The 19,112-nt window shown below is 47.1% G+C and overlaps 1 long non-coding RNA gene across 1 annotated transcript in view; it reads left to right on the top strand.

Moving 5' to 3' along the window:
- LOC116757413 overlaps nt 1-14,900 on the top strand; it is a 41,303-nt gene extending 26,403 nt beyond the window's left edge. The window contains exons 3-4 of the long non-coding RNA XR_004350956.1: nt 10,146-10,290; nt 14,822-14,900. This is a non-coding gene — a long non-coding RNA (uncharacterized LOC116757413). The remainder of the gene's footprint in view (nt 1-10,145; nt 10,291-14,821) is intronic.
- Nucleotides 14,901-19,112: the final 4,212 nt, after the last annotated feature.

Here is a 19,112-nt window from a genome sequence, read left to right on the forward strand (position 1 = left end):
GGGGAGGAAGCGCTCCTTCCTGTTATGCTGGCTCAGTGAGCCCGCCGTGAGCCCTGGAAGTCCCTCGAAGCCCTGGTCCTCTCCTGTGTCATCCTCCCCTTCGTGCCGCTGAGTCTGCAGAGCTGGGGGAGGGCCGGTATAGGAGGATGGGCTGCCCCTCATTTTGACCAAACACGTCCTTGTCCTTGGCTACCTCCCCAGCAAGGAGGATGCGGAGGAGGTCCTTGAGGATCGATGGCCCCTGAGCCATGTGAGCTTAGGAAGCACCTTGAACTGTACAGAGGGAAGGAATAGACGACCGCCCACTCACCTGCTCTCAGCGCTCAGGCCTTTGGGAATATAGCGATACGCCGGGCAAGTAACTGTCCAGGGGGCCAGACCACATGGAAGGCTCTGAGCCTTCCATCCTGGGCCAGGCAGCTGTGGGACACAGCCCGGCAAGTACCATGGAAGACACTTAGGCTTTGGAGTCAGAAAGACCTGAGTTAAATTCTGGTCTGTTACTCCTCAGCCATGTGACCTTGGGCACATTACTCCTTCTGAACCTCAATGTCCTCATCTGTAAAATAAGCACAGAGTGTAACTTACCATAGCAGGTCATTGTGATACCAGCCACAAACATGACCTCAGTTAATTCCCTTTCCCTGTGTTTACCATCACTTCTCTATTTTTCTCTGGATTATTTGATCGTGTGAGATGGCCACATACAGGGAGGAGTGGAGATGGTTCCGCTGATTGCCCATACAAGGGTGTTTCCGGAGCAAGATGGGGCTATGGGGGTCAAGATGGAGACATTCTTGTTGAGAAACCTCCTTGCTTCATCAGTACCCTGCACTAGAAATAGCTCCCCTGCCACCAGATCAAAGTTCTCTTGTAATGGGCTGGTGGTTTACAACCCCACTGTGTAAACAGACCTGGTTCTCTTATCTTGAGTAATTGCAGTTTAATTGGGCTTCCTTGGGAAGCAATTCCCTTCTTAGCCAGTGCTGTTCTCACTCTTCACCTCCACCCCACATGCCTTAGGATGTGTTCACAGGGATGTCTGTGCAGTCCCTGCGCTTCTTGGGAATTTGGGAAGGGCTGGTGCTCGTTTCTATGAAGCTTAGCACGCATGCCTTTTCCTTCTCTCTGGGAATCCTGGAGAGCAGTGGATAAGGTATTCCAGATTAGAGAAATGAGAATACAGAAAAAGAAATTTAGAATGTAAATGGAAACTGGAAAAGAAAAATTTTTCTTGTCGCTTGGGGTGGTGATGGCTTTACCTCTGGAGAGGTTGCTGGAACATTATGTTTAAGAAATGATCTATAGCCATAACTCTTAGTGGTAGTCAGAAAATGTGAAGGAAAAAAGAGAGATGTGTCTTTTTCCAGCATCTTAGAAAGTGGGGATTTTCTAAGATACTGGGTTCAGTTAGCACAAACTGGAGGATTTTAGAGCCAGACTATAACCTAGAGGTCATCTCCCAATATCAGGAAATTCAGGTCCTGAGAGGTTAAATTAAGTTGCCTGAGCTTAGGAGTATGATCTGGAATATGGTCCAGATCTCGCGGCTCCTGGTTTAGGAAACTCCTTACCATCAAACGCATCTTGATCATTCTTAAGAAATGTGGAGATGGATAAGAATTTATGACAATTCATGGATTCATATACTTTATTCATGCTGAATTGAATTTAGGACAAAAAAAACCCCCCAGAACTCCATTTTGTAGAGCTCTGAGCAAATCGAAATTCCTGCCCAGTTTTTCCACCATGGGAGGTTCTCCCAATGTCCTATCAGGAGGCTCTGAGTCAGCTTCACCCTCCGTCTCCACACTTGGGATGGATGCCTGGGGCTGGCAAACCGTGGAGTCACTGGGAGTCTGAAGGCTTCCTGCTAAACGAGTGGAAGCTGATGTGTGACACGCATCACACCCCATATCTCTCAGCAAGAGAATGTCAAGTCCAGGCGCCCAGAACTGGGGCAGGTCCCACCGAGTAATGTCTTGAGTGGAGGGGGCTGTGGTCTCAGGCTGGCGTGAGAAGCTGCAGCATCGGTCACTGCCCCCCTCCCCTGCCTTGGTCTGCGGCCCCAGGCCTGGGGGGCGTCTCAGGGTGGCCTCAGCTGTGGTCCACGTAGCCCGTGTGGAGGCCAAGCACAGCTTTTCATGGAGAGCAGAATCGCTGTTCCCATCTCTGTTCTCTCTGTGCTTCAGATTCTTTTTTGTCTCAGAAACCTACAGTGGTCTGGCCTGCCCTTTCGTCAAGGCCCAAGCCCATCACTCTTATTGTTTTAAAAAGAATTTCCTGGCCTTGAGTCTAAAATTAAATCGCCCTTTGAGGGTTTCCTATTTTGTCTGTTCCTGCCTCTCCTGTGGCTGCAGCACCCTCGCCCCCTCCCCCTTGGTGGGAGAGCTGAGGGGTGTTTCCGTGTTGCCTCTTTCCTTTCTCGAGGGAGCAGGATGCATGCGCCCCCCTGAAGCAGAGGTGCCCCAGATACAGTTTGCTCCAGACTCCTCCCCAGCGATGCCAAAGCGCTTCTCCGTGAATGTAAAGAGGTGCTGACTGGTCTAGCATCTTCTGAGGATGAGGAAGCCCAGACTCGATGACAGGTCTGCGGAGTCGGTCAGGCCAGCCTGGGAGGGCAACTGCCTGCAATGCGGTGAAAGGTTTTAAGATGAGAAGTTCAGGGAAGAATGAAGACAACCGACATGAAGGTGTTAATGCATTCGAAGGGGACCTTGTATGTCATGAATCTAAATGATGACAACTTCCGGTTCTCTAGGCTTTTTTTTCCACCCTGGGGTGGTTTTATTTTTTAAATCGAACGAAGGTTGTCAGTTACAAGGTCAGGAGAAAGAATGTGGATGGATCAGCAGAAAGGAGACTTGCAGTTGGAAAGGAACTTGGTGATCACTGGGGCCAACCTCCTCAGGAAGCAAAGGTTTAAGGAGGTTAAGAGATGGGCTGGAGGCTACGCAGCTCCTTAGGGGCAGAGCAGGACTCAGACCCAGGCTTCCTGATTTCCAGTCTCCTGTCTTCCTACCGGAGGGTATGAACATCTATGCCAGGCCTAGAATGATGCGGAGTTATCCCCGTGGATGGCAAACCCCTGCACTTATCCATCCAGTGTTAACTCAGCTTTGCGTCTGGGCATGTATATTTTTTTAAGCAGCAGGATCTAGAAATATTTATGTGTCTTGTATGTTTACGGCCCGGTACTAAGGCTAAACCCTAAAATTCTGAAGTCGGTTAAAGGAAAGACAGATGCACTCCCACAGAGTTTGTGCTCTGAGTGACACATACACGAGAAGGGTCAGGAAGGGTTTGCGGAGCAAATGCCTGGACATTTAAGGCTGCTTGGCTCAAGACAGAAACGAACTCTTACAGAAATGCCGCCGCCATCAGTTTGCGATGTAGTGTTGAAAAACTACTCCCCTGTTCCCTCTTTTCCAACTGGGGGGGTCTTTGGAGGGGGTGGAGGGAAGGAAGCCTCTGGGCAGAGGCAATGCTGGGAGGTTTGGCAGGGCTGGGAGGTAGGTGAAGAGCAGCCACAGGGAGGGGGCCGCGTGGGTGGGGCGGGGAGACGGAGGTGCCTGGTGGAAGCATCGGAGAGGGGAACCGGCGGGACAGGAGAACAAGGGGGACATAATACCATACATGAAGCCCTGACTGCAGCAGGGGGGCAGTGGTCGGCTGTGGTGGTGACGTCACAGCTGGCTCACGTTGGAGCAGAGACAAGTGTGTGTCCCTCATCCTAGCAGTTTCCAGACTTCAGGGCTTTTATGCTATTTCTTTCCAGGATTGGAAAGCAAAGCATTTAGGCTGCAGGCTCGAGTCCTCTGAAGCCTCTCAGAGGACAAGGACAGCAGTGCTGGTCCCTGGAGATGGAGTGGGGAGGCTCTTCACAGCGTGTGACACAGCAGGGCAGGAATGCGCGCTCTCCTGAGACACCCAGGGGACCCAGGCCCTCCAAGGCTGCGTGGATACCACCCTCCCCTTGGCAGCCGCTTGCTAACCCACACGGTTCTGAAGCTCTGCCCTTGGTGTCTCCCACACCGAGCACTTTTGTGTTTTTCCTCCTGTGCCTTTAACTGGCCCTTCTTTGTTGTTTTGCCCTTACTTTTCCTCCCAACGACAGGCAACTTCATAGATCCATTTTTTCAAAAGTGAAATATAATTGACTTAATATTATATTAATTTCAAGTGAACATAGTGATTCAATATTTTTATACATTACAAAAAGGTCCCCACGATAAGTCTAGTAACTGTCTGTCCCCATACAAACTTATTACAATATTACTGACTATATTCCCTATGCTGTACACTGTAGTCTCATGACTTACTTATCTGATAACTGCTCTGAATCCCCTTCGCTTATTTCACTCATCCCTCCACCCCACCTCCTCTCTGGCCACCACCAGTTTGTTTTCTGCATCTGTGAGTCTGTTTCTGTTTTGTTATTGTTCATTTGTTTTGTTTTTTGGATTCCATATGTAAGTGGAATCATACAGTATTTGTCTTTCTCTGTGTGAGTTATTTCACTCAGCACAATACCCTCTAGGTCCATTCATGTTGTTGCAAATGGCAAGATTCTATTCTTTTTCTTGGCTGAGTAGTATTCCTGTGTGTGTGTGTGTGTGTGTGTGTGTGTGTGTGTGTGTGTATCTCATCTTTATCCATTCATCCATCAGTGTGCAGTTAGGTTGCTTCTATATCTTGGCAATTGTAAATAATGCTGCAGTAAACATTGGGGTGCACATATCTTTTCAAATCAGTGTTTTTGTTTTCTTTGGGTAAATACCCAGAAATGCAATTGCTGGATGGTGTGGTAGAGCCATTTATGATCCTTTCTCTTTTCTTTCTTTTTTTTGCGGTACGCAGGCCTCTCACCGTTGTGGCCTCTCCTGTTGCGGAGCACAGGCTCCGGACGCGCAGGCTCAGTGGCCATGGCTCACGGGCCCAGCCGCTCCGCGGCATGTGGGATCTTCCCGGACCGGGGCACGAACCCGCATCCCCTGCATCGGCAGGCGGACTCTCAACCACTGCGCCACCAGGGAAACCCTCTCTTTTCTTTTTAACTGCCATTTTCCCTGACTCTATACTTTAACTAGATCCTTTACACTTCTAGATCTAACTGTATCCTTTCCTGTCTTCTCCTGTCATGCTGCCACCTTAGGGACCTCTGCACCAAATTGCTCTGCCATCTTTCCATCTGAACACAACCAAAAGAGAAATATCCTTCCAACCTCCTTACTTACGTACTTAAACTCACCATTTTCACTATCGTAAAAGCAAGCAATCTAAGCATGATCTTGGATCCCCCCTTGCCTTCATCGCCAGTGAGCCATAAAATCATGTTGGCTCTTCCTTTGAAGGGTATCTTACACTTCTTGCTTCCTCTTCACCTCTACATTCATGACCTTAATCCAACTCTTCGTAACTGGCCACTGCTCAGCACTGGCACTGAGGGGAAGCATTCAAATGGGGGCAAAGCCGAAGGGTGGCCCCCAAATGCAGTACTCAAGCTACGTAAATCTTAATGCAATAATTTTGACAATCAAAATGAATGCAAAAATTATTAAAAGAACTAAAAAATTTAAATACAGTAGGGGGACTTCCCTGGTGGCACAGTGGTTAAGAATCCGCCTGACAACACAGGGGACAGGGGTTCAATCCCTGGTCCGGGAGGATCCCTCATGCCGTGGAGCAACTAAGCCCGTGCACCACAATTACTGAGCCTGAGCTCTAGAGCCCACGAGCCACAACTACTGAGCCCATGAGCCACAACTACTGAAGCCCGCGCGCCTAGAGCCCGTGCTCCGCAACAAGAGAAGCCTCCACAGTGAGAAGCCCGCGCGCCTAGAGCCCGTGCTCCGCAACAAGAGAAGCCTCCACAGTGAGAAGCCCGCGCACCGCAACGAAGAGTAGCCCCAACGTGCCGCAACTAGAGAAAGCCCGCACGCAGCAGCGAAGACCCAACGCAGCCAAAAATAAATGATTAAAAAAATAAATTAATATAAATAAATACAGTTAGGATCGGTAGTACTGATTTTTCCCTTTACGCCTCAGGCTGTGACCTGGCTCTGCAGGCACCGTGGCTGCCTTGTCATCCTCCTCACCTGATCCTGCTAAGTCCGTCCGACTTAGCGCTATCGAATGGGTCCTTCTAGGACCTCTTGAGTCACCATGTCACTCTTACTAGCTTTAATACAACCTCTAATGCCTTTCTCCTGCAGCCAAATTCTGGTCTGGTGTTTCTGGCCCTCAACACTGTCCCTCCAGCTCTCATTCTTGCTAGCTGCTCTCCATTGCAAGCGTTCTCATTGCCACGAGCACACTTTCCCCTCATGCTTGTCACTTCCAAACAGCAGTCTTTATCTCTCTATATTGCCAAGCCGAGTCTTTCGGATCCTTCCTTACATCGCCATCTACGTTCCTCGGCACCTTTAGGTGTGTCATCTTCTTCTGCTCTCTAGACCTTCATGTTCTAGGCTAAATCTTACCTGACTTTTTGGTTATTACCTTAATCTGCTTCCTCTAGGAAGTCTTACCTGCTGTCCCTCTCCTCCCCCTACACATCGGTACTTAACCCTGTCACATCTTGCTGTAATTTCCTGTTTACTAGTCTGTGCACTGCTGAGGGTAAAGTTCATATATTGCTCATACTGTATTCTTAGCATCTAACATAATAGTTGGCACAGACTAGTTGTGTGATACAGATTTGTTCACAAGTGTCCATTATCATAATCCATCTAGTACTTACCATGGGATGGCAGCCTCCCTGCTTGAGGAATCCGAGCCACACAAGGTTCACGTTGCACAGATACAGAAAAAGACAATCTGAAATCAGGTAGACCTCGACTAGAATTCTATCCCCATTATTTTACTAGCTGTGTGGTCTTTGGAAATTTACTTGCCCTCTGAAAGCCTCAATTTGTTCTTCTGTAAAATGAAGAAAAGAATACCAATCTCGCACAGCTATGGTGAGGATTAAACGTGACCATCTCTCCATCATGCTTAGATCACTGATGGGCATGGGATGGTGTGTGTGCGACGTACGTTAGTTCCTTTCAATAATCCCCTGTGTGTGGGATGAATGAGTGAGGACCCATCAGATGGGTTCCCTAAACTGTGATGGGGGCTAGGAGGGTTGCTTGCATCTCCTGAACTCACCTCCATTCTCCAGCAGCCAGGAAAGGAAGATGTTGAACTTGTTTTGGGTGGTGCCCTTGTCAAGCATGGAGGTGGGTGCTTTGCTTCCCAGATTTCTGACTTGTTAATAAGCAGCTTCTTTCTCCTCAGCTGAGAAGGTTTCATAATGAATTGGAACTGGCTCTGTGGTTCTCTTGAGTAAAAATGTCATTTTCATACTCTGTGAAATAGGTATTCAGTCAGTTTGTGAAATGTCTAATAAACAGGCAGGTGTCTAGGTGACAAGGGTCATGATGCTTCCCGGAGCATCTGTGAGCAAAGATGTTCGTGGCTCATGGTAAGCTTGGTGCGTTATCTCCTTCTCATTCTTAGAAATAGGTTCCCCTGGCACCACTGAGGACAGCTAAGGAGGAAATATGTCTTAAAAATTGACTTCCCTGTATAAAATAATAAGTGAACCCTCCCTGACAACAGAGAGCCTGCTGTGGAGCTGGAGAGACTCCACAAAAAATGCCAATCACGAAACTCAAGGAGATGCTATACGTGGTTGTTGGTCAAAGCTGTGTGCTGACTCGCTGTTATGGCCACGTGGTCATCACCTGGGTCTGGAACCTCATTGCTTATCCCTAACCCACCACTTACTCCCACCCTCTATCTCCCCTCTACAGCACTCTCAGATCATTTTCCTTCAACACTCTTTGCGAATCATGCCTCACCTTCAGTGACCTTTCCTTAGCAGAGAAAGCCTCAACTTTTTCACCTGAATTCAAGTTCTCCTCTTGTCCCCACCATCCTAGCAGGGCCTGCACCAAACCACCCACCACCTGTCTACAAGGATCCTACTGGTACCACCTACTGCCTTCTTACAAGGACTTTGCGGTTTAGGCAAACCATGCACACACTGCTCCCAAAGAAGACAGGGCCAGGTCACTTAGAGTGCTCCTTTATGCCATTTAAATACAAAATTTCCTCGCTCGAGACCCTATTCCTACAACTCTGATACTTGACACTGAATTTTGAGCAATACTCTATATGAAAAAATGGGGATAGACATTGAGAGCACAGAGCTCATCTAGGAAACGTGCTTGGAATTGATTCTGCTGCAAAGAATCTATATCGGGGATCCAAAAAGAAAATCTTAATGTAGCTGCTTCAGGAGCTTACAGTATTAAAATACAATGTCAGCAATATGGTTTTATGCCAGAATTAAGGAAACGTTTTCTGACCGGAGCTCAGCTGAGCGTTCTTTCTGATGTTTTCCCTACATCTCGGTCCCAAACACAAACGGCAGGACTGCCATTGCTCTGTTTGTATTCTTGTGGCTCTCACCAGGGCCTCTTGGTAGCGGAAGCCAAGGACATTAGCCTTTGATAGACAAGAACTCAATGTGACTCCGTTCGGTCCTCAGGGTTTTATTCCATTCTCAGCACCTTTAACCCACCTGAAAGAGGAACAGCCCCGAAGTAAACTTCATCCAGCCGTAGTCTGAATGATTTTATGAATATTACGAAAAATATCACGTAAATTAATGTGCACAAAACCTCCTTTTACATTTTGGTCTTGATTGCCATTTTTCTCTGTGTCAATGTACCCTCTTATGCTATTTTTACTGAGCTTAAGCTAATGGATGATTGCAAAATGGGGAAGAGAGTGTAGACAGTGAATGATTGAATCTAACGTAATAGGGCTGCCGCTCAAGGGGAGAGAGGATGTAAGAGGTTCTCCAATTAGAGGCTCTGACTGCGGGTTAGCAAGCTACTCTTCAGGGATGAGAATTCCACCTGAGCTACTCTTCAGGGATGAGAATGTAACACCTGAGGGGTTACATTTATTAATTAGCACCTTAACGTTGATAGTTTTAATCACATCAGATTCTAGCAAAGTTCCGTTTTCTTAACTGGGGTCTTTATGGAGGTGGAGGGGCCAAACAGAAGAGAGAAAGAATAAAAAAGAAGAAAAGAAAGTTGAGGGTAGGCCAGTGTAGCCTAGACTCCTATTCTTAGGAAATCTTCTTTCCATGAATTTGCTCCTTCTTTTGTGTTTTAATTGTTAACCTTCTTGCTTAATCCCAGGAATGTTAAGGGTCTTATATTAATACCTACTTTATATTAGGCTCCATGTACACTCCTTATTACATGCATTTAATATAGGAATACATAATTTTATGACATGCATTTCATATTTTGTTTTGCTTTATGTATTATTTTCTTACACATATTATTTCATTCAATCCTCCTACCTTATGGGGTAGGTATTATTATTTCCATCTTATAATTGAGTAAACTGAGGTTTAGATAAAGGAACAGGCCCAGGCCCCCATCAGTAAGTGATGGAGCCAGGATTTGAATCCATGTATATGTGGCTTCAAAGAATAGGGTCTTAAACACTTCAAATCATGGTCTTCCACATAGTGTATTTGTCCTACTTAGAGAGTACTGGGTGGAGAGTATATTTTGTGGATTCTATAAAACTGATAAGAGAGTTGCACAAGTACCCAAATGTTGGGAAAAACTGAGAATTCCAGTCTATCAATCAATATCGTTAAAACCTATGCACATTGATTAACTGAAAAAGGAGTGATTTGTATCATTTAGGTCCATTTTTTGTTTTTCCTTTGGCATTTGTCACTTATTGGCTCTATGATAATGGAATGTCTCGTAAGAATATCCTTTCATGGTATTTTTATAGAGTAAGGTTACATAAAAAAGAAAAAATGCCAGGATTGTGTAAAGATGACCAAGATTCTGCCTTGCTATTAACCATGGGTCCTTATTTGAAAATTAAAAAAATTCTTCAAATGCTTGGGGAAACGGATGAAAATAAATGTGTACATTGTCTAAGTCAGAAACCCTTCCTATTCCCTGTGTCTTTTTTTTTTTTTTTTGGATGGGAGGTAGTGATCAATAGTTGGTTCTATTCTATTATCATCTGTGGATGAGTTCTACTTATGGATGATATGAAGTTGCTGTTCCATTAGGGGATCTTAATATATTTCCTTTTTTTCCTGATCGCAGAGGCAGGGACCTCTCAGCTCTTACGAAGATCCTCGAATGGCCTGTGGTCTCCAGTCCACTTATCACCTGCCGAGAGCTTGCTACCCCTTCTGGGATGAGATGGCCACTCAGGAAGTGCCCACTGGTCTTGAACACTGCGGCTCAGGTAGGAACATAAACGGAGGCTGAGACTGAGGATGGAGTTGAAGGACAATGGCAATTGGATGAGGGCTGCATCCTTCATCCTCTGCTGTCACAGCTGCCCTGGCTCACGTGGGTACCAGATGCTATTATTCTATGGAAAGTCCCAGGACTTTTCGGTCACTTTGAGTGACTTTATTCTCCAGTGACAGGAAGACTAAACTCTAGGAACGGGCCCACGCGAGGTTGCTTTAGGTCTTCATTTTGTAAATAGTTTCTCTCCACTGTGCCTGTCCCGAGCCTATCCACTTAGCCGGCTGTTGACAAAGGACCTAGAAGGTTTGCAGTCATGAAGTGTGACAGATAGACAGAGTGAACTAGTCAAGCCTTCTTACAGGACGTACTTTCTTCCATTCGTCTTCTCTTTCCGTCATCCTCTCCCGCTCTGCCCAGGCCCGCCTGCATCTGTCTTCTTTCCCTCGTCCCCTTTGCCTCTCTTCAACTCTTCCTCACAGAAGCTCCTCTCGAAATTCCTTCACTCCTAACCTGCTGGTCATGGTGCTGCCCTCTGGTGAACAGAAGCCACTCTCCAAGGACTGGAGAAGTTCGAAGTCCTTACTCCATTCTTTTTTGCCAGAGTCACTGTGTTTCTCACAAATTCCATTAGCCCTTGCTTAGCTGCCAGCTTTTTTTCTTTTTTTGGTTTATTTTTAATACAAAATGTAAATCATAAATTTAGGCTTCTGAAATGATTGATTCTGACATTAAGTTCAATGTTTCATGAGATCAGGGTATGATAATATATCCAAGTACCAAAAATTTTGCCAGTGTTTTCTCCAGGATGAATTCTTAGCATAAGAAATTTCATAACTCTTACAGATTGAAAACATGTAATTCTGATGAAGTACATAGGGGAAAAAGCCACTGGAAACTAACTTAAATGCAATTTGTTTGTTCAGTATCTCTTTACCCTATAAAACTATATGGTAAACTTCTTTTATAATAGTGGAGAAATAAAGAAAATGTTAGTTTTGTTGTCCATACTGTATATTTCACTGAAAATAGACAGACACACAGTGAGATGCTGTAGCGCTTGGTGGAGGTTGAGAAGGATGGGAGTCCGCTTCTCCGGGGCAGAATGAAATCGACTCCTGTGTTCCATATTGTCTTGACTCAATAGCCCTTGATCTTGGAGGTATTCTTTGGTACTACCTTGGATCTCAGACAGGATAACATTTATGCTGCCACTTCCTGCCTGGCATCTCATTTCCCCCAGGCATAAATACAATGGTCTCGGCTATTTACCCATTTCATGAGGCGGCAGAGAGGATATTGTAGCTGCTCACAGGTTAGACTTAAGGACTTAAAATTTTAACAGATGAAAAGGCTGATCCTTTAAAATTCTAAACAGAATATAGATTTTGTTTGTATAAGCATGAATCCTGTTCATGCCACTAGGCTTTCTTTTTTTAATCAATAATTATCTTCTCTTCTTTTATTTATTTTTTGACATCTTTATTGGAGAGTATTTGCTTTACAATGGTGTGTTAGTTTCTGCTTTATAACAAAGTGAATCAGCTATACATATACATACATGTCCATATCCCCTCCCTCTTGCTTCTCCCTCCCACCCTCCCTATCCCACCCCTCTAGGTGGTCACAAAGCACAGAGCTGATCTCCCTGTGCTATGCGGCTGCTTCCCACTAGCTATGTATTTTATATTTGGTAGTATATGTAAGTCCATGCCACTCTTTCACTTCATCCCAGCTTACCCTTCCCACTCCCCATGTCCTCAAGTCCATTCTCTACGTCTGAGTCTTTATTCCTGTCCTGCCCCTAGGTTCTTCAGAACCTTTTTTTTTTTTTTAGATTCCATATATATGTGTTACCATACGGTATTTGCTTTCTCTCTTTCTGACTTACTTCACTCTGTATGGCAGACGTCTTGGTCCATCCACCTCACCACAAATAATTCAATTTCATTTCTTTTTATGGCTGAGTAATATTCCATTGTGTATATATGTGCCACATCTTCTTTATCCATTCATCGATGATGGACACTTAGGTTGCTTCCATGTCCTGGCTATTGTAAATAGAGCTGCAATGAATATTGTGGTACATGACTCTTTTTGAATTATGGTTTTCTCAGGGTATATGCCCAGTGGTGGGATTGCTGGGTCGTATGGTAGTTATACTTTTAGTTTTTTAAGGAACCTCCATACTGTTCTCCATAGTGGCTGTATCAATTTACATTCCCACCAACAGTGCAAGAGGGTTCCCTTTTCTCCACACCCTCTCCAGCATTTGCTGTTTGTAGACTTTTTGATGATGGCCATTCTGACCTGTGTGAGGTGATACCTCATTGTAGTTTTGGTTTGCATTTCTCTAATGATTAGTGATGTTGAGCATCCTTTCATGTGTTTTTTGGCAATCTGTGTATCTTCTTTGGAGAAGTGTCTGTTTAGGTCTTTTGCCCATTTTTGGATTGGGTGGTTTTGCTGTTTTGGTATTGAGCTCATGCCACTAGCTTTGAAGTCTTATATCTCCCAGTGCAACAGAGATTAAAGCTCCCTTGCCTTAACGCTTTCAGCTCTGGATGGTGTTTCTGTAGCTACCACTTTACAGCTCACTACATCTTATTAATACATGCTATGAGTAGCTGAGGTCATCTCCACACTCACCCATAGCCTCAGGATCAGAATGTCTCATATTCATAGCAAAAAAGTCTTGGCTCATCTCTTGTTTTAGCTAAGAAGTATTGATACATAAATTCCCAAGTGAAGATGACTTTTGATTCTCCTCCTTGTCAAAGTTCTCAAAGGTAAAATAGTTTTTATTTCAGGGCCAATGAGACACAGTGTCTGTAAGAATTTTAAGAACCTCAGGAGGAAGCGGCTTTAAAATGCAAGGACTGGTAGTCATTAATAGAGTCTACTTTCCACAGTTTACTTGTTCAAGAAGGAGGAAGCCGGGGTCACCCAGACTGATGGTTCTTGGGTAGGATGGGAAGACGAGGGCACATAGTAACCAGTCCTAAAATGACCTGGGTTGTCACCAACTGCAGCTTAGAAATGCTAGCAGGCTTCCACGTGGGAGTGGTGCTTTGGTGGCACACGTGATGTCTGTAGTTCTCTCCGTCCTAGGCTTCTTCTGATGGAAAGATCTCGCAAGATCTTTTAGCTTTCCCAGCCCCCTCCTTTGCTTTTGAGCTGTCCAGACTAAGGGGTTGCGATGATTATTTCTGGGCTGTGGTCCAGCCCTCCTCAGTGATGGGTGTCCTTTGGAAGGAGATCTTGGGGGTTACAGAGAAGGAAGATGAAGACATAGACCAATCGATGATTTCTCCAGCTGCAGCGCATTTTCTTGGAGATGTGTTGAGTAAGAAGAAGAGAGAGAAAAAAATACGCTCCAGTTTTTGTCATCTTCTTTTATGCTATTTATAACTTCAGTTTCCTTCCTGTCCTCCTGGCCACCCCTAGCCCTGCTTCCATCTCACGTTTGTGCTCTCAGAAGGGCTGAAGGCACTTCTTTTGTAAGGACTACACGTCTGTCAGTGCCTGGAATGCCCGGCAGGAGGGGCCATCGAGGATTAGGGTCCTTCCTCTGAATGCTGTTCCTGTTCCGAAGGGACTGAGGCTGAGAGGGGGGAGAGGAGTGGAGGGAGGGGGGGGAGAGAATCAAGCTCAGAGAGAACGTGAGTGGGGGAGAGGTTACCAGGCGAGTGGGACAGAATACTCAGTAATCGAGACTAGTCGATAATCGGTTGGCTAGAATAGCTGGTTCTGAGGAAACAGGAAACGGTGTGTGGAAATGGACAGAAAAGAAAAAGTGGGCATTAGTAGAGAGATGGAGGATACAAGGAAGATAGACTGAAAGATGAATGGGAAGGGGAAAGAAGGGGAGGGGAAGACAACATGAAAGAGAAAAAGAGATGAATCTCAGGACATTAACTCTCCAGCTAAAAAAGGAAGCCACATTTGCATGCAATTGCCCGTGCAGCTGTACATTTCTTCATGACAATCTTGTAGTCATCATTTTCTTTCATTTCTACCTCCTCCGGCTCGCCTCTTCCCCCTCCTCCGGATCAGCCTGGAGCCATTAGCGAGAGCCAATGGGGACGGAGAGTGGGGTTCTGCATGAATGAATGGGCTCTTTCTGTTCTAAGCCTCTCCTCATCCCTCTGCCGGGGAGACTCGTGAATCAATGGAGCCCCTTACATGAGACACGGCTGAAATGTCTGTTGCTGTGTATAGTCCGACTAGAGTGGAGTCCACTGGCCCTGCCTCCCCTCTGTTCTCTTCCTCTGTTTTGTCCCCCAACCTCAGCCCTTTCTCTCAAGCATCATAGCAAGAAGCATTGTATTACAACGTCAGTCTCTTGTTCCTCGTCTCCAGGAGGTCACCTGAATTTCACTACCATTAGCTGTCATGACTAGTTCTTATCCACGGCCCCACGGAAGGGATGGAGTAGATGGCAAACTATTTTCAGACAGAGGCAGTGAGCTCAGAGTGGTGCCCAGACCCAGCTGGAGTCATGCGATGCCTGCTTTCCACAGGGAACCAGAGGAGCGACATCAGAGACCCAACTGAACACCCGGCCACACGACCGCAGTGCAGCCCATCCACTGATAGCTGTCCATATTTGACTTGAACCTCATAGCTGGGATGACCGTGAAAGACAACAGTGTGTATCAGAAACTATGACACACTTTCAGAGTGATAGACTATCAAAGTAGTTTTCATTTCAGGGATGGATCTGTCTTGAAACAGCTAAACTTACAGAGGTGCTCTCTGACCAAAGTTCACTTTTGCAAAATAGTTGCTTAGAATTGGAAAGCAGTCTGCCGCTTCAGAACACAGTGAACCCAACTCACCCTCGTGGGACTGAACCTATGGTCTCGTTACCGTGGTCCTTGATTTGAGAAGCAAGACAATACTTTTTTTTCTTCTTGTATCATGCAGTTTGGAATGTTTTTGTCATGGGTCACAGTAAAAATCTCACCTACCCACATTCATACTTCTCATTCTTTGTGAGAGAGGAAGTATACACAGTCTAAGGTGAAGACTCCAGCCTCTGGACCCAGATCGATGGGGCTTGCCCATCAGCCCTTCCTAACTGTGTTACCTTAGACAACTTACTTTATCCCTGTACTTCAGTCTCCTCCTCTAAACCAGTGTTTCCAAGTGTGTCAGAGTCACTGGAGGGCTTGTTAAAATGCAGGTTGCGGGGTTCTATCCCCACGGTTTCTGATTCACTGAGTCTAGGGTAAGGCTCAAAATTTGCATTTCTCACAAAGTTCTCAGATGGTGCGATGGCAGCTGCTGGTCCGAAGACCATGCGTTGAGAACCACTAAGTTAATGTATGTCAATCGTAAAGCAGTGTCGTCACTAAGCAAGCGCGATATGAACATTTGCCGCTGTAACTCATTGTCCCAAAGTGCCCGAGAGTCCAAAAATGTCTGGGTATCATTGAATCAGAAAGTGACCCCTTGATGGGATGAACACTTTGGGTGGCCGGTACCAGGCACTGGAAACTGAGAAGATAGAGAGAGAAAGGGGAAGCTTCATGCCTTGTCTCTCAGCAACTTTTATTCGGAGGTGTATGTGAGGCTACATTTACGCGATGAGGAGAAATGGTTCCTAGATGAACTATCACACTTATTTATGAGATAAAGTTTGGGGTGACTTTGGCTCTCACTACAGTATTTAAATTTTCTGAAAGAAATTTACTAGCAAAGTTGTAGAACAAAAGAGTGTCTTTCCCAAGTAAACTTTGGAAGTTCAAGTGGGAGGTGTATTGAGAGTCCGAGTTCATGGTCTCTCCCAGGCCAGACGGCCAGGCGGCTGGGAGAGATCAAACCTGGGCCAGTGTTTGGAAAGGGCTATCGACAACCAGGTGGGAAGTTTCAGCAGGAAAAACAGATGCCTCTAATTTGGCTTTTAAGTGTTGAGAACATTGAGGGAATGCCAGAGAGGCTTGTTAAATGGAGATTCACCTTGCTCTGAAATGTTTATTCTCCTAGCAGCCTTGTTCTTTCTGCTGGCCATCTTAGACGGCCCTGTGGTTTAAAAAAAAAAAAACGGTTTTTCAAACTCTGTCTGCTGCACATATCTGTTCTTTCCTCATTTGGGGTATGTTTTCCTTTTCTAAAGGATCTGTTCCAGGTTCTCTGTTCTTCAAAACAGTTCTGATTCTGTGTGTGTGCGCGCACGTGCCTTTGTCTGGGATGTCGTAATGGGGACCGTTCCTCTCGGGGAAAATTTCGACCTTCTCAGAATCTGACTTAGTTGTGTTTAGAAGGGGGAAACTGTAGCCCTGTCTTAGGTTTCAGCCTTTCACGGGAGGCTCCCGTTGGGGCCGAGATGCCCTGACAAGCAGCCTCCAGGGGACAGCGCTGATGGAAGCTTAATGCAGGAAACCCTCTCCTGACCTGCATCCCACCTCCGAGAGGACCAAAGACTGCAAGGAAGAGAGGCTGGAGGAAGAGCCGCGGATCTGCCTCGCCCTAGTGGTGCATTACGAAGAGCATCCGTGTACAAAAACTAGCCTATGCCCTTGCTCTATCATTTTGTTGTCTGATCATGAGATTTCTACAAATGCCTGAACCTCTTCTCCATAAGTGAAGGATGTTTCTCTGGCTGTGGATTGAATTTGCTCCTATTTGCCAATGTTACACTGTCGCATCCATCCTATTCCACCCCTCCACCACCACCTCGGTAGCTTTCCAGCCTACACTATTTCATATTCAGATTACAATCACTTTCAGTATAAGTTTTTTTTAAATTAATTCATTCATTTTATTTATTTATTTTTGGCTGCATTGCGTCTTCATTGCTGCACGCGGGCTCTCTCTAGTTGCGACGAGTGGGGGCTACTCTTGTTGCAGAGTACGGGCTCTAGTCAAGCGGGCTTCAGTAGTTGCGGCACGTGGGCTCAGCAGTTGTGGCTCGCGGGCTCTAGAGCACAGGCACAGTAGGCTTAGTAGGCGCACAGGCTTAGTCGCTCCGCGGCATGTGGGATCTTCCCGGTCCAGGGATCGAACCCGTGTCCCCTGCATTGGCAGGCGGACTCTCAACCACTGTGCCACCGGGGAAGCCCCAGTATAAGTTTTTGAGTATAAGCTGAAAGGTACTGGGTCCTAGCAAAGGGTTAGGGGGCGTGGTGGAAAGAGCAAGAACTCACCTGGGATCTTGTCCCCTCACCTTTAACAGGTGGGATCCTTACACTTATTTCAAGGAGTTCTTGTGCTATTAAATGGGGTGCTATACCTCAAAGGGCCTTATAGAAGGTTATCAGTAGATGCTACCTTTTCCTTTCACCATGATCTGAGTGTGAATTTAAGTGGCCCAAGAAACCTGGTGTCCCACCCTTATCTCAGGAGTCTTGCCCACGCTCACCCTGCCCCAGACTAATCTGACACCTGCCAACTTTACCTTCCCTTGTGTCCCATTTTACCAGTGAAAGGAGAAGGGAGCCTGGTGAGGACCAGAAAGAGAAGCTGCGGGTTAGAGACCTGTGTCTCTCCGCAGTGATTCCAGCAGCACAGAGTAGGAAGGGTTGTAAAGACCTTCACAAATGTAAATCACCTCTGTAGCTCCGCGGGAGGGAAGGTAACCTAGTGGGAGAAACCGGGGCCGCGGTTAGTGAGTTACGAAGAGGATGCGAGCTCTCAGTTGGCAGTCCTCCAGTGCCGCTTCTCAAAAATCCTAGGAAGTAACAGCATTGCACTGGAAGTCCCAGGGGGCTGGGGAGAAAAAAGTTCTCTTAACTTTTTCAAACCACAAATATTTGGTCCGAGTTGGGAAAAGGTCCCCGGGGCACGGAGTTCTTATTTGATTCAAGCGGTCTGACCCCTCTTAGGAACTCGGCGGGGGTAGCGGGGGCTGGGGACCCTGGTGGAAGCCGCCTGGCGTCAGTCCTCCCTCTGCCGCCCTCGGTGAATGAAGCGCTGGGTGGGTGAGGGAGCGGGGGCTGCAGTCCGGCGGGGGGAGGGATGCGCAGAGGCAGCCTGTCGTTCTCAGCGTCTGGCCGCCGACTCTTCCTCTCTCCAGATGTTCGCTGTGTTTATAGCTGCTGAAGCAGGAGACCCAGCTCCCTCATTAATAAGTTTCTTTCCTGCGCTGCGGCCAGGGGTCTCAGCCCCAGCCTGCAGCTGGGAGAGGCGCGGTGGAGGAGGGAGGAGGTGAGGCGCCCCTCCCCCCCCCGCCTCCGCGCGCCTCACCCCCTCCCCGCCTTCCTCCTCTGCAATCCTCCCAAAATACACGAGCACACAAAAAGAAAAACACCAGCAGATTTTTTATTTCAGAGAGTAAACACTTGGGCCGTGGGGGTCTGGAGGTTATGGGAAAAGAGGAAACCATCGGGCTAATCAGGCCGGCACACACTTCCCCTGCTGAAATAAAACAGAAATCATTGCTCCGCAGGCCGGCGGTTTAACCCCGGCGCTGCCAGCGAGGCGGGCGCAGGCAGGGCCCGCCCGGAGGGAGGCAGGGCGTCCGGGAGGACGGGCTGCAAGATCCCGGCCCGGGCGGGGAGGAGAGCCGCGAGGAGCGCACAGCCTTTCCATTCCGTCGTGGGTAGCGCATCTGTCCCGAGCCGAGCTTGAGAAACAGACGGTTGGAACAGAAGAGATTCTGGGCGTAGATTCAGTTTTGCAAGAGGCTGGAGGGAGCTCCAGATGGGTTGCGGAGATCCATGAGGTGGCTCAGGGAGACAACGCTCTGTCCGGCGCGCACGTGCGCACGGATCCTGTTGGGAAACGAGCTCGGGCGTTGCTGAGACTCGTCTGGACCGAGGTTTTCGCCCGGCCACCTCCCAGCTCAGCGAGCCTGGCCCCATCACTGAC

The sequence above is a fragment of the Phocoena sinus genome, chromosome 8 (assembly GCF_008692025.1).
Source record: "Phocoena sinus isolate mPhoSin1 chromosome 8, mPhoSin1.pri, whole genome shotgun sequence".
Taxonomy (NCBI): domain Eukaryota; kingdom Metazoa; phylum Chordata; class Mammalia; order Artiodactyla; family Phocoenidae; genus Phocoena; species Phocoena sinus.